Source organism: Myxine glutinosa, chromosome 1 (assembly GCF_964187855.1).
Source record: "Myxine glutinosa chromosome 1, kmMyxGlut1.1, whole genome shotgun sequence".
Classification (NCBI taxonomy): domain Eukaryota; kingdom Metazoa; phylum Chordata; class Myxini; order Myxiniformes; family Myxinidae; genus Myxine; species Myxine glutinosa.
In genome coordinates this window covers 326,737,791-326,750,919 of record NC_136261.1, presented here as the reverse complement: position 1 = coordinate 326,750,919, position 13,129 = coordinate 326,737,791, and the positions used below count along the sequence as shown (strand labels likewise).

The 13,129-nt window shown below is 43.6% G+C and overlaps 1 protein-coding gene across 3 annotated transcripts in view; it reads left to right on the top strand.

Annotated features, from left to right (window-relative positions):
* The window catches only part of LOC137411513 (3',5'-cyclic-AMP phosphodiesterase 4D), a 626,580-nt gene that overhangs the window by 116,836 nt on the left and 496,615 nt on the right, over nt 1-13,129 (top strand). For all 3 annotated transcript variants that reach the window (XM_078769745.1, XM_078769746.1, XM_078769748.1), the window contains one exon: nt 2,641-2,900. The gene's annotated coding sequence lies outside the window, so the exon portion shown is untranslated. The remainder of the gene's footprint in view (nt 1-2,640; nt 2,901-13,129) is intronic.

Genomic DNA, 13,129 nt, shown 5'->3' with positions numbered 1-13,129 from the left:
GACGCGAGTCCTGGAAGTTATAACGTTCCTTCCGGTCGGTGGTAAATAGGGTAGTTGGTCGATTCTTAGTCCTATTACCTAATTACTACCACCGACCGTAAAGCAAGGGAATAACTCCCGCTCGAACCACGGATATTGATGGAATATGCCGAGCGGATAGCAATCCGCGATCCGAGCTGTTAACAGGTGACTAGACCCGATTATAGCGGTTCCGAATCGTGCCACGCTTACCCAATTAGAGAAAAGACGGATGAGATCGGATAAGAGGAAACCAGGAAGAACAAGGCAATTTATTACAAATGTACAGAAAGAAGAGGAAACGAAAGAAATGTACAAGATTATAAAGAGGAAGGAGAAGTACACAGGGCAGTCTTAATTACAGGCTTAACTTATTCCCTGGACAAACGGGCCCGTCTCACACACAGTCACTCACACGGGGATTGTAGAGGAACAGGTTGATGGTCACCAGCGCGTCCAGGCTCCAGTCCGGCTCCGGTCCAGGCAATGGAAAACCCGGCAGGCAGCTCTTCACAGTGTAACGCGAACGGACAATTATATCACGGGGGGGGGGGGGGGGGGGGGATGGCTGGTATCCTGGCGGCGTACGTAATAGTTGCACGACTCGCGCCAAACGCCCCCTCTCCAATGTCCTGTACGCAAGCGCCAATTGTGCAAGTCCTGTCCTCTCCGCACCGTCCTAAGGTCGACCTTCGCACCGTCCTCCAAATCGCAGCAGTCCTGGACAGTTCTCTTCTATGTGCGCTCTCCCAGTAAGTCCTGTAAAAGGGCTTTGTGCGCTCGCTTTTATAATCCAGCCAGCGATCGCTCCGCGAGCCCAAAAGCCACGCCTATCAGGCGATGTCACTATAGCCCTGGTTGGCTGGTTATTGCTTACCGGCCCCGCCCTGACGGCTGGGTGATGTGGCCACACCTTCTCCCTGGCGCTCCGCCCCCTTTTTCCAGGCTTCACCTTGTGGCTTATGGTGGCGTTGAGCGAGCTTACGGGCAGCTAAGGCTGCTGCTGCTGGCCAAGGAGCGCACCAAATTGGAAAGGGCCATGGGGCACAGACTGGGGAGCGCGCTTAATGGCGTCGCTTGGAGGGAGGCTGCAAAATGGACGGAAGGGCCTACTCTTATTTGATCGACGCAACGCAGATTCAACTATTGGAAAATGGCCTTATCTAACACATACTAAGAAATAACTGGTCCTATGGTGACCTACGTGTTGCTTGTGGCCTATCTATGGGGTGCTATCTTTAACCTTTAATGATGTCATATTTATTTACAAGTGTGGGTTCTCAAAACCGCAACAATATTTCAGTCAAAAATCGTCAGACAGACAGACAGACAGACAGACACAAAATTGCATATTTTAGTATGATGATGATGATTCCTTCCAAATGCATAAGTTTTAATTGTTTCAGAGTTTTCAAAACATTTAATGGGTGAGACTTACATCTATCTCTCTCAGAATGGGTAAGATAGTGAGACTTGACGTGTAAGGAGCAAAAGTACTATGGCTGGTAAATAAGAAAGAGGTATATTGTGTGAATTTTTATCCCCTCTTTCTTTTTTTCTATATACTAAGTCGAGGCTCCTGTAAGAGCTAACACATGAAACATATAAAGGGAACGTGAGACAGGGGTTGAGAGAGGGAAACACAACAACAGTAGAGAACAGGGACATCGGGAGATCTGTGGAAGTGAGAGGGCTGGGGTGGGGTACATGGGATAAACAAGATGGACACTACAAGGACTTTCAGGAAAGAAAATGGAATTTGAAGGAGGTGGATTTGGGGTGTATTAATGGGGGTAGTAAAGATCATGATTTTGGATGGGGAAAGATAAGAGATGGTGATGAACAGCTGTTTTGAAGACCTGGAGGGAGTAGAGTGATTGAAGAGAGTGTGGAAGTTTGTTCAGGAGGAGGGGAAAAAGAGGAATGAAAGAGTGAAGGTGAGCAGAGAATATTGATTTTGGCAGTTTCACCAGAAGAGGGTTGCTGGCAGATCAGAGAAGAGAATATTTGGGGGACAGAGCACAGACAGAGCAAGCCAGGGGAGCTCGGTCGGAGAGGAGTCGGTAGAAGATATAAATACCACCAACCTGCCTGTGGAGAGAGAGTGAAAGGCCCTCAGAATCGGCTTCATCGTTGGAGATTCCAATGATTCTGAAAGCTTTGGTTTCAACAGCGTGAAGCTGAGCTAGGTGTGAGGCAGGAGCACCAGCCCAGAGGGGAGAGCAGTATTCCATCAAGCTGCGGATGAAAGCCTTGTATGTGGTGAGGAGCTCAGGTGTGCCAAGGAAGGACTTCGCACTACGGAGGATGCCCAGTCGGCGACTGGCTTTGGAGGCCAGATTGGAAATGTGCTTTTCCCAGGAAAGATCATGGCAGATAGTGAGACCCAAAAGCTTGAGTGACAGAACTTCTTGGAGAGGATTGTTCAGAAAGTATATGGGAAGGTTTTCCAGTCGGTCTTTTCGGAGAGACATTGTGAGAGTGTGAGATTTGTCAGGATTGAAAGACATGAGGTTGATGTATTTGTATTCAATGTAGGTGATGTATGTTGAGTTTATTAATACATCACATTGAATCAAGTTTTCTTGGATTGAGTTAACCTTGTGTCTTTTGTGTGTGCAGGACTTGCACACTGATTCAATACTGCCACCATCCACTGCACCCTTGGACATGTCCCGGCGCCGTTTTTCTGGCAGTTTGCATCTGCCTCCTTTGTCATGGCGTTTGGCTCAGAGTGAAGAACACCGTACACCCGAACGTTTTGGGACCATGCCTACATTTATCCGTCTCTCCAAACGCTTGTCCGATGCACACGCCACCGTTCGGCCCAGCACTCTACCGCTGCTGCCTCATATTGCCGTCACATTTGCAGATCCTGAGAGGTGAGAAGCAGCGGTGTGGTTTGGAGAGAATTGGTAAATTTTGATAGGGTGAGGATGGAATCGGACATGCCTGGAAATGCGATGTTGTTGTATGTGGTCCGTCGTTTTATGTGCTACATTGAGTTTGGTGAACTTATGCTCTCGCGGGGCTGTTGCACAAACACGTAATGTGAGGTTTAAGTGTCTGTGATAGTACTGCATGCAGTTATGGAAACGTGTTATCTCATACGGTGGTGAAGCTGTCCAATTAGCTTGTTGGTGGGATGCAGATTTCTCTGACCTTGTTTATCACTTTTTCCTGGTTTCTCTTTCATGTTTCACCAAAGTGCATTATTGAAGGATGGCCAATGTTTCATAACAGTCTGAATCATCTTCCTAACCACATGGTCTAGCTTCACATTATTATTTTGCATTCTTGCCAATGTCCTTATCCTTGCTGTAATGTATTTGCAAGCCTTTCCATGAAACTTTGTCAGTTAAGGAGAGGAAAGGTGCCACCATTATATTCCTGACTGCATTTGCCAGTCATTTCCCTGTCTGGTATGCATGATATTTGTACAGATTGTCACCCTTCGGGTATTTCACTTGCTGAACTTGATTATCTTCAGAGCATTCAGTGGAAGTGGTCGTGTTTGCGAAGAACAGGATTCCTTCTGGTCCTTACAACTGCTTTGGGTAGCGGAAAACCCTTCGGCCTTGACCCAGTTCCCATTCCGTGAGCTCCTTACAGAAAGTGATCATTAAATTATAGTAACAAGGTACCCATCTCACTTTCTGTAGTATGTATTGGTAGAAATGGGAATTCAACATAAAGTGATGATGTGGACCGTGGCACGTGGTACATGGTTACCTTCTAGACCATGGTGGTCCCCTCAGAAGAAGACCCATTGTTAGTGAGTAAAATTGGCAAGTACACTGCCATTTCACATCAGATTGTTTTGTAAATGGTGTCATGCACAGGTTCAACATTTTGTTGTCAACATGACACCGGCAGTGTAAGTGTTTGTAAAGGTTAAGATGCTCTGATTACCTCCAGAAAATCGCGTGAGAACACCCCAAATCGGTATTAAAGTATATATTGTGTCTTAAATTGTTCATCATACAGTTGCAAGGTAATGGATGTGAAAGAGAGAATTGTGAGAGGCCTTTTTTATGGGTTGTTCTGTAAATGTTCTCTAATGATCTAGCTTGTGAAGCTGGAGACCCAGATTGAGATTCCATAAGCCATATATATATATATATATATATATATATATATATATATATATATATATATATATATATATATATATATATATATATATATATATATATACAGTGGGGAGAACAAGTATTTGATACACTGCCGATTTTGCAGGTTTTCCCACTTACAAAGCACGTCAAGGTCTGTTATTTTTATCATAGGTACACTTCAACTGTGGAAGACGGAATCTAAAACAAAAATCCTGAAAATCACATTGTATGATTTTAAAGTAATTAATTTGCATTTTATTGCATGAAATAAGTATTTGATACATCAGAAAAACAGAACTTAATATTTGGTACAGAAACCTTTGTTTGCATTTACAGAGATCAGACGTTTCCTGTAGTTCTTAACCAGGTTTGCACACACTGCAGCAGGGATTTTGGCCCACTCCTCCATACAGATCTTCACCAGATCCTTCAGGTTTCGGGGCTGTCGCTGCGCAACACAGACTTTCAGCTCCCTCCAAAGATTTTCTATTGGGTTCAGGTCTGGAGACTGGCTAGGCCACTCCAGGACCTTGAGATGCTTCGTACGGAGCCACTCCTTAGTTGCCCTGGCTGTGTGTTTCGGGTCGTTGTCATGCTGGAAGACCCAGCCACGCCCCATCTTCAATGCTCTTATTGAGGGAAGGAGATTGTTGGCCAAGATCTCGCGATACATGGCCCCATCCATCCTCCCCTCAATACGGTGCAGTCGTCCTGTCCCCTTTGCAGAAAAGCATCCCCAAAGAATGATGTTTCCACCTCCATGCTTCACGGTTGGGATGGTGTTCTTGGGGTTGTACTCATCCTTCTTCTTCCTCCAAACACGGCGAGTGGAGTTTAAACCAAAAAGCTCTATTTTGGTCTCATCAGACCACATGACCTTCTCCCATTCCTCCTCTGGATCATCCAGATGGTCATTGGCAAACTTCAGACGGGCCTGGACATGCGCTGGCTTGAGCAGAGGGACCTTGCGTGCGCTGCAGGATTTTAATCCATGACGGCGTAGTGTGTTACTTATGGTTTTCTTTGATACTGTGGTTCTAGCTCTCTTCAGGTCATTGACCAGGTCCTGCCGTGTAGTTCTGGGCTGATCCCTCACCTTTCTCATGATCATTGAGGCTCCTCGAGGTGAGATCTTGCATGGAGCCCCAGACCGAGGGAGATTGACTGTCATCTTGAACTTCTTCCATTTTCTAATAATTGCGCCAACAGTTGTTGCCTTCTCACCAAGCTGCTTGCCTATTGTCCTGTAGCCCATCCCAGCCTTGTGCAAGTCTACAAATTTGTCCCTGATGTCCTTAGACAGCTCTCTGGTCTTGCCCATTGTGGAGAGGTTGGAGTCTGATTGATTGAGTGTGGACAGGTCTGGAGACGGCTTTGCGGTCGGTCTTTGCGGTCTTTGTAGTCGGAGACGGTCTGGAGACGTCTTTTATGCAGATAACGAGTTCAAACAGGTGCAGTTAATACAGGTAATGAGTGGAGAATGGGAGGGCTTCTTAAAGAAAAAACTAACAGGTCTGTGAGAGCCGGAATTTTTACTGGTTGGTAGGTGATCAAATACTTATTTCATGCAATAAAATGCAAATTAATTACTTAAAAATCATACAATGTGATTTTCAGGATTTTTGTTTTAGATTCCGTCTTCCACAGTTGAAGTGTACCTATGATAAAAATTACAGACCTTTACGTGCTTTGTAAGTGGGAAAACCTGCAAAATCGGCAGTGTATCAAATACTTGTTCTCCCCACTGTACATACATACATACATACATACATACATACATACATAGTCACGTGAAAAAGTAAGTACACCCCATGTAAAGTTTTGACTATTTCAACGTATTTCAACATACAGCTATTTGATCTTCATTTCAACAATATTGAGCGATAAAGGTGATATAATATAACAAATATCATGAAACATTTACATTTTGTAGTCCATTGTATAATTTAAATAAACATAAATGCAAATTTTGCATGTGGAAAAAGTAAGTACACCCTTGGCTCTAATAGGTGGTATTGCCCCCTATGGCAGAAAAAACCTCAAGTAGGCGTTTCTTATAAATGTCTACCAGTCTCTGACATCGACTGGGAGAAAATTTTGCCCACTCCTCCATGCAGAATTCTTTCAGCTGTACGATGTTGGAGGCGTTTCTTGCATGCACAGCTCGTTTCAAATCCCCCCACAACATCTCGATGGGATTTAGATCTGTGCTTTGACTTGGCCATTCCAGAACCCTCCATTTCTTTCTTTTCAGCCATTCCTTGGTGGATTTACTGGTATGTTTCGGGTCATTGTCATGTTGCAAGGTCCACCTTCGGTTGAGCTTCAACTCTCTGACAGATGGCCTCACATTATCTTCAAGCACCTTCTGGTATAATGAAGAATTCATAGTGGATTCTATGATGCTGAGCTGCCCAGGCCCTGATGCAGCAGAGCTGCCCCAAACCATAATATTTCCACCACCATGCTTTACAGTTGGTATCAGGTTCTTGTGGTCAAATGCTGTCTTTTGTTTTCGCAAGACATGTCTTCTGGTACTGTGGCCAAATAGCTCTACCTTTGACTCATCTGTCCAGAGCACATTGTTCCAGAAGTGCTGGTCTTTGCCTCGGTGTTCATTGGCAAACTTTCGTCTTGCCCTGATGTTCTTTCTGGACAGCAAAGGTTTCCTCCTGGCACACCTCCCATGTAGATCAAATTTGTGCAGCCTTTTTCTAATGGTAGAGTCGTGCACTTTGACATTAACAGTGGCAAGAGCTACCTGTATGTCCCTTGATGACATTCTGGGTTCTTAGAGACTTCTTTCAGCATCTTGCGGTCTGCTCTCGAGCTGAACTTGCTGGGGCGGCCTGGCCTGAACAAGTTGGCAGTTGTTTGGAATCTTCTCCACTTGTAGATGATCTTCCGGACAGTCGAATGATTGATTTCAAATTGTTTGGAGATCTTTTTAAATCCCTTCCCAGACTCGTAGGCATCTATAACCTTCTTTTTGAAGGCCTCTGAGAGCTCTTTTGATCTAGGCATGGTGACGCCGCACACTTCAACAACAAAGAGCAAACCAAACTGAATGTCTGAGGTTTAAATAAGACAGGTTCCTCCAAAATCCTCTGTAACGATGTTCTAATCATTTACACCTGAGCTCGTGCACTTTTTTTCTTTTTTTTTTGTATCCAAGATCGAGGCTCGTGAAAGAGCGAACATTAATCACACAGAAAGACAAGCCGACACATAAAACAAATAACATCGGGAGCGGCAGACAAGATGGGGAGAGAGGGGGAAGGACACAAACACAACATTTGAGAGCAGGGACCGAGAGACATGGAGACATCGAGAGATCTGTGGGAGGGAGAGGGCTTGGGAAGGGGTGTGGGAGAGGAAGGGGTGTGGGAGAGGTATAAAACATATGGACACTGCCAGGACTTCCAGGAAAGAAGTTGGAATTTCAAACAAGGTGGATCTGGGGTGAATTAGTGGGGGTAGAAAAGATCAAGGTTTTGGATGGGGGAAGATAAGAGATGGTGGTGAACAGCAGTTTTAAAGACCTGGAGGGAGGAGTGGGATTGAAGGGAGTGTGGGAGTTTGTTCCAGAGGCGGGAGAAAAGAGGAATGAAAAAGTGAAGGTGAGCAGAGAGCCGAGATTTCGGCAGTTTAACCATCAGAGGGTTGCTGGCAGATCTTTGGCGACCTGTAGGAATATTTGGGGGACAGAGCACAGAGAGAGCTGGGGGAGCAAGGCCGGAGAGGAGTCGGTAGAAGACAGAAAGACCACCTACCTGCCTGCGGTGAGTGAGTGAAAGACCCTCAGAGATAGCTTCATCGCGGGAGATTCCAATAATTCTGAAAGCTTTGGTTTCAACAGCGTGAAGCCGAGCTCGGTGTGAGGCAGGAGCACCAGCCCATAGGGAAGAACAGTATTCCATTGAGCTGCGGATGAAAGCCTTGTATGTGGTGAGGAGCTCAGGTGTGCCTAGGAAGGACTTCGCACGACGGAGGATGCCCAGTCAGCGACTGGCTTTGGAGGCCAGCTTGGAAATATGGTTTTCCCAAGAAAGATCATGGCAGATAGTGAGACCCAAAAGCTTGAGCGACAGAACTTCTTGGAGAGGATTGTTGAGAAAGTAGATGGGAGGGTTGTCCAGTCGATCTTTTCGGAGAGACATAATAAGAGTGTGAGATTTGTCAGGATTGAAAGACATGTTCCACTTGTTTGACCAGTCTGAGATTTTGTCCAGGTCTTCAGAGAGTGAGGAGGCTGCAGACTGCCGAGCTGAGGGAAGAGGAATGGAGCGGCAGAGAGTGGAGTCATCAGTAAAGAGATAGAGAGGATTTTCCAGAGAGTCGGAGAGATCATTGATAAAGACCAGAAAAAGCACAGGGCCCAGCACACTGCCTTGGGGAACTCCAGCCTGAACAGGAAGCGGAAATGAGAGAAATCCATTCAGGGCCACACATTGACTACGACCAGAGAGGAAGTCCGCAAGCCATGCATGGAGATTTCCATGGATACCATAGGAGGAGAGTTTGGTGAGCAGAGCTGGGTGCCAGACCATATCGAAGGCACGTGATATGTCAAGGGAGACAGCTCTGATTTCCTGTTTGGCATTGAGGACCTCCATCCATTGTTGAGACAGCAGAAGCAGCATGTCCAGAGTAGAGTGACCTGGTCTGAAACCAAATTGATGATCAGAGATCAAGCCATTGGAGAAGAGCAAAGATGTCATATCCGAAGCAATGATGGATTCCATGACTTTGCTGATAATTGGGAGTAGGCTGATTGGTCTGTAGTTGCAAGGATCTGTTTTTGCACCTTTTTTGTGTAAAGCGGTAATGTTTGCTGATTTCCAGGATGCTGGCAGATGACCTTGAGCAAAAGATAGGGTGAAAAGAACAGAGAGAGGGTGAGATAGAGCAGCAGAGCAGGATTTTAGGACCCGTGGGAGCAGGATTTTAGGACTTGATTCTAATTTTAGGTATTTGAAGTCGTGATAAATGATAAATAATGTATACTTACTTTTTCCACATGCAAAATTTGCATTTATGTTTATTTAAATTATACAATGGACTACAAAATGTAAATGTTCCATGATATTTGTTATATTATATCACCTTTATCTATCAATATTGTTGAAATAAAGATCAAATAGCTGTATGTTGAAATATGTTGAAAAAGTCAAAACTTTACATGGGGTGTACTTACTTTTTCACGTGACTGTGTATATATATATATGTATATATTTGTCCACTGATATCCTTGCGATTCATATGTAAGTACACTGGCATCTACTAATGTCTTTGCTCAAAATGTGATTTATGTACATGAGCCTTGGATCGATATGAAAGGTTGTTTGAATTTTATTTTCTATTTTTGTTGTGGCCTTTGTAAATGGATTTACCGTGCAGCGGATGGTTGACCAGCTTGCCCATGTAAAGTCCTTCCTTGCTGTGCGGATCTTGGCTTGGTGATGTTCTTTCTGGTGATGCTTTGTGGCGGCCCGTTTGTAAAACAACTTTCAAAACAGGGAGATTGGTTCTGTTATCTGCCAGGACATTCGTTGAATTACATTCCTTGCGCTCTCTGTCTATTTTGATAAATGGACACCAGTTGTTCTGATCGAAAATCATGTGGTATAACATAAGATGGAGATACAGCATGCGTGCTTCACCATACCGTAAGAGCAATTTGAGCAGACCTTCCTGCTGGACTCCTCAAACAAAATGGTTAAAAACAAACAAACAATTGAAATGGCTTGCGTGATATCTTTAATATCTTGACCTCAATTTGTGAAGCTGCCTTTTGTCATAATATGGCACAGACATTTTGATGATGTCATGAGCGAGTTGTTGTCATTGAGCATTTTGGCACCAACGGTGGTTCAGTTTGAACACATTGTTTGGGAAATAGTTTGACAGTAATTTCCTGAGTAATTGACCTCCCTTTTCATACATGGCATTTAGTTTTATTGGCCTTATGAATCCAAGAATCGCATCACCTGAAACCATCCTGACTGTCAACCACCCAACCAAACTATTTTATCACACTTAAAATGGTATTACAGTGATACGGTTATATATAAAAAATATCGCCTAGGCAAGGGAACATTCTTGTTCGCTCTCATCTGCAACCGCGCAATGTATTCAGGGTGTCCAGGCCAGGTTTCATGATGCTATCGACACAACGTATTGAACGCATGCAAGGTGTGTATCACATATGGAGCAGCAAACTTGGCCATCACAAAGCTGTCTCGCATGGGGTTCTCGGAAGTGTTTGCAGATCCTTTTTTATATGCGAGGTTAAGCGTGGCGCCCGCGGGTAAGTTATTTTTCCTCCACGTTACCAGCCATGCGTTGCTGTGGGAGTGCGATGGGATCCGTATGTTAAAATACTCTCCCAAGGAATCTGAGGCATGGAGGGTTAAATGTTAAATTCAGGGTTAAATGCCAACATGGTCGCAGATAGAGAAGGTAATGTCGCGCAAATGTCGAGCTTACTCAAAATTCAGTTGAATAATGACAAATGGAAGTAAGTAGAGTGATATTAAGATGGTGTCATTGGAACAAAAAAAGATTACTGAATTGGATCAATTTTTCATTATTGAGCATTGATGTATTTCCTTGAGCAATGTTGCTGAATTGTGGTTGGTCACATGTTGTTGTTGTAGTTGTTGTATAGCCCCAGACAGTTTCATCAAACAAGCCCGCAGTATGGCAACAGCCGATCGATCTCGCAGGAGCTGCCAAGAGATCCCCCATATCGAGGATTGTGTACCCTCGTCTTCAATAAGTCAGGGGAGAGAGAGAGAGAGAGAGAGAGAGAGAGAGAGAGAGAGAGAGGAGAAGAGAAGAGAAGAGAAGAGAAGAGAAGAGAAGAGAAGAGAAGAGAAGAGAAGAGAAGAGAAGAGGAGAGGAGAGGAGAGGAGAGGAGGGGAGGGGAGAGGAGAGAGAAGAGAGAAGAGAGAAACACACAGAGAGGGACAGACAAGAAGGAAAGGGCTGGTCCAAGGGGACCGATCGGCACTCTGACCGTGACCGCGCTGCCCTGACGAATCCAGCAGAGAAGAATAGGAAAGATTTGGTCTGCGACTTGCATTGGGGGTACAACCACCGTGAAGAGTCATCCTCGATATTTGTTTGGTCACACGTTGTTACGTCATCAGTTAGGTGCACATACTAACAATTACAGTGCAGTTGTGAATGCCAATTGGTTGACCACATAGGGAAGCAGAAGCTAACAAAAAGTAGCTTGAAAAGGTGCATAATATTGAAGAGTATGTGCATCTCAGCCTTTGTTTGAAGGAGTTGTGTAAACCGATACATTCTGTCTAGATGATTCATTCTTTGCATAGCATACATGTATGTTTACCCCTGTTGTTTACCCCTGATCCCACATCATAATGCTCTGCTGTCATTTAGGTAAAAGGGGTTGTTAAACCCACTTGTCGGTTCATTCTTTAATTTTCTTTGAACGCTTGGCTGAATATGAATCTTAATATCAATGAGATATGCAAATCTTCTGCCAATTGGTGGACTTCCAAAAAAACAATTGCCTCCTAATTACCTCCGCCACCAAAGGTGGATGGAGGTTATGTTTTTTTGCTGCTGTTTTAATCCATTTTTCAATTCAGAGCGGCGGTTCTGCTGAAGCAGTTTCTTTGGCGAGGGAGTTAAAATCCTGGACTGGTCACCATTGTAATACAGGCAGTTGTAATTATAAAAGTAATTTGTTTGCTGTTCAATCTGTCTGTGATGTTCTGCCCGAAGTGCTGCCAAAGCAAGCCAAAGGGAAGGATTTGTACTGGGTGGTTTGCATTTGCCTTCCCATTGGTAGTCAGGGCAGGAATTTTGAATTGGTTCAGGATGCCGCCGATAACTCGCAGACTCACCACGAAAGACACAGTGGGATCTTTAAAGTCCACCAACTAATGCCTGGAGGCGGGACACCCAGTTTAACGTCCATCCGAGGGACGACACGCACATTGATGAACCACCCAGCTCGTGAAACACCGGGATGACAGTTTCTAGCTGGGTCGGCATTCGAACCCAGGCTAGGCAGCTCAGAGACTTGTGCTTTTCGAGATATGTTTATATCAATTTTTATTCTCATCTGAAATTGACCTTTTAAATAATTGTTGTTTAATTTAATAATTAATTTAATTAATAATTAATTAATTAATTTTATTTCTTTATTATTAATTTATTTATTATTTATTTATTATTGTTATTATTATTATTATTATTATATTATATTATTATTATTATTATTTTCTATTATTATTAATTAATTAATTAATTAAATTAAGTTTAATTTAATAATTGTTGTTTAATAATTGCCACCTATAATTGACCTTTTTTGTTGGTCAATTTGAAATTGTTGGTGGGATGTTACCTTTTTGTTACCTTTAAATTTACCTTCAATAAAAAATTGTTACCTTTTTTTTTTTTGGCCAATCAAAATCTGAAATTTTGATATATCAAATTGAGATTTGATATTTCAAAATTCCCTGCCAACCTATAATTTCTTCATGAATTCCTCAATTGTTTTATCGCGCTGAAACCTCCTCAGTAAGCGTTGTGTGTCCTATGTGTAGAAGAGAGGCGTTTTATTTTCTCTTTTTTCCCCCATTATTCACCTCCAATTCGATTTTCAGCAAGTGCTGCATATTCTGCACCAGCCTATTTGGTGCTATCTCTTTATTATGTATTCAAACTGAGTGGAAATTTGACCCTCGCTCTCCCATCAATCATTCAAATGTACCATACTTTTGACAGGGCTATGGTGTTGCTGAAGCAGTTCCTGTGCAAAGGTTATTCTGGGTGGATTGCCATTGCCTTCCTAGCAGTCAATTGTTCAGGGGACCGGTGATAACTTGCCTACTCTTTGGAAAAGGTATTGTGGGATTTTTAAGTTCCACAACGGACCAGTGCTGGTTGATGGGTCCTCTGATTTAATGGCTGATTTAATGTCGTTCCGTAGGATGGCGCACACATTGATCAGTCGT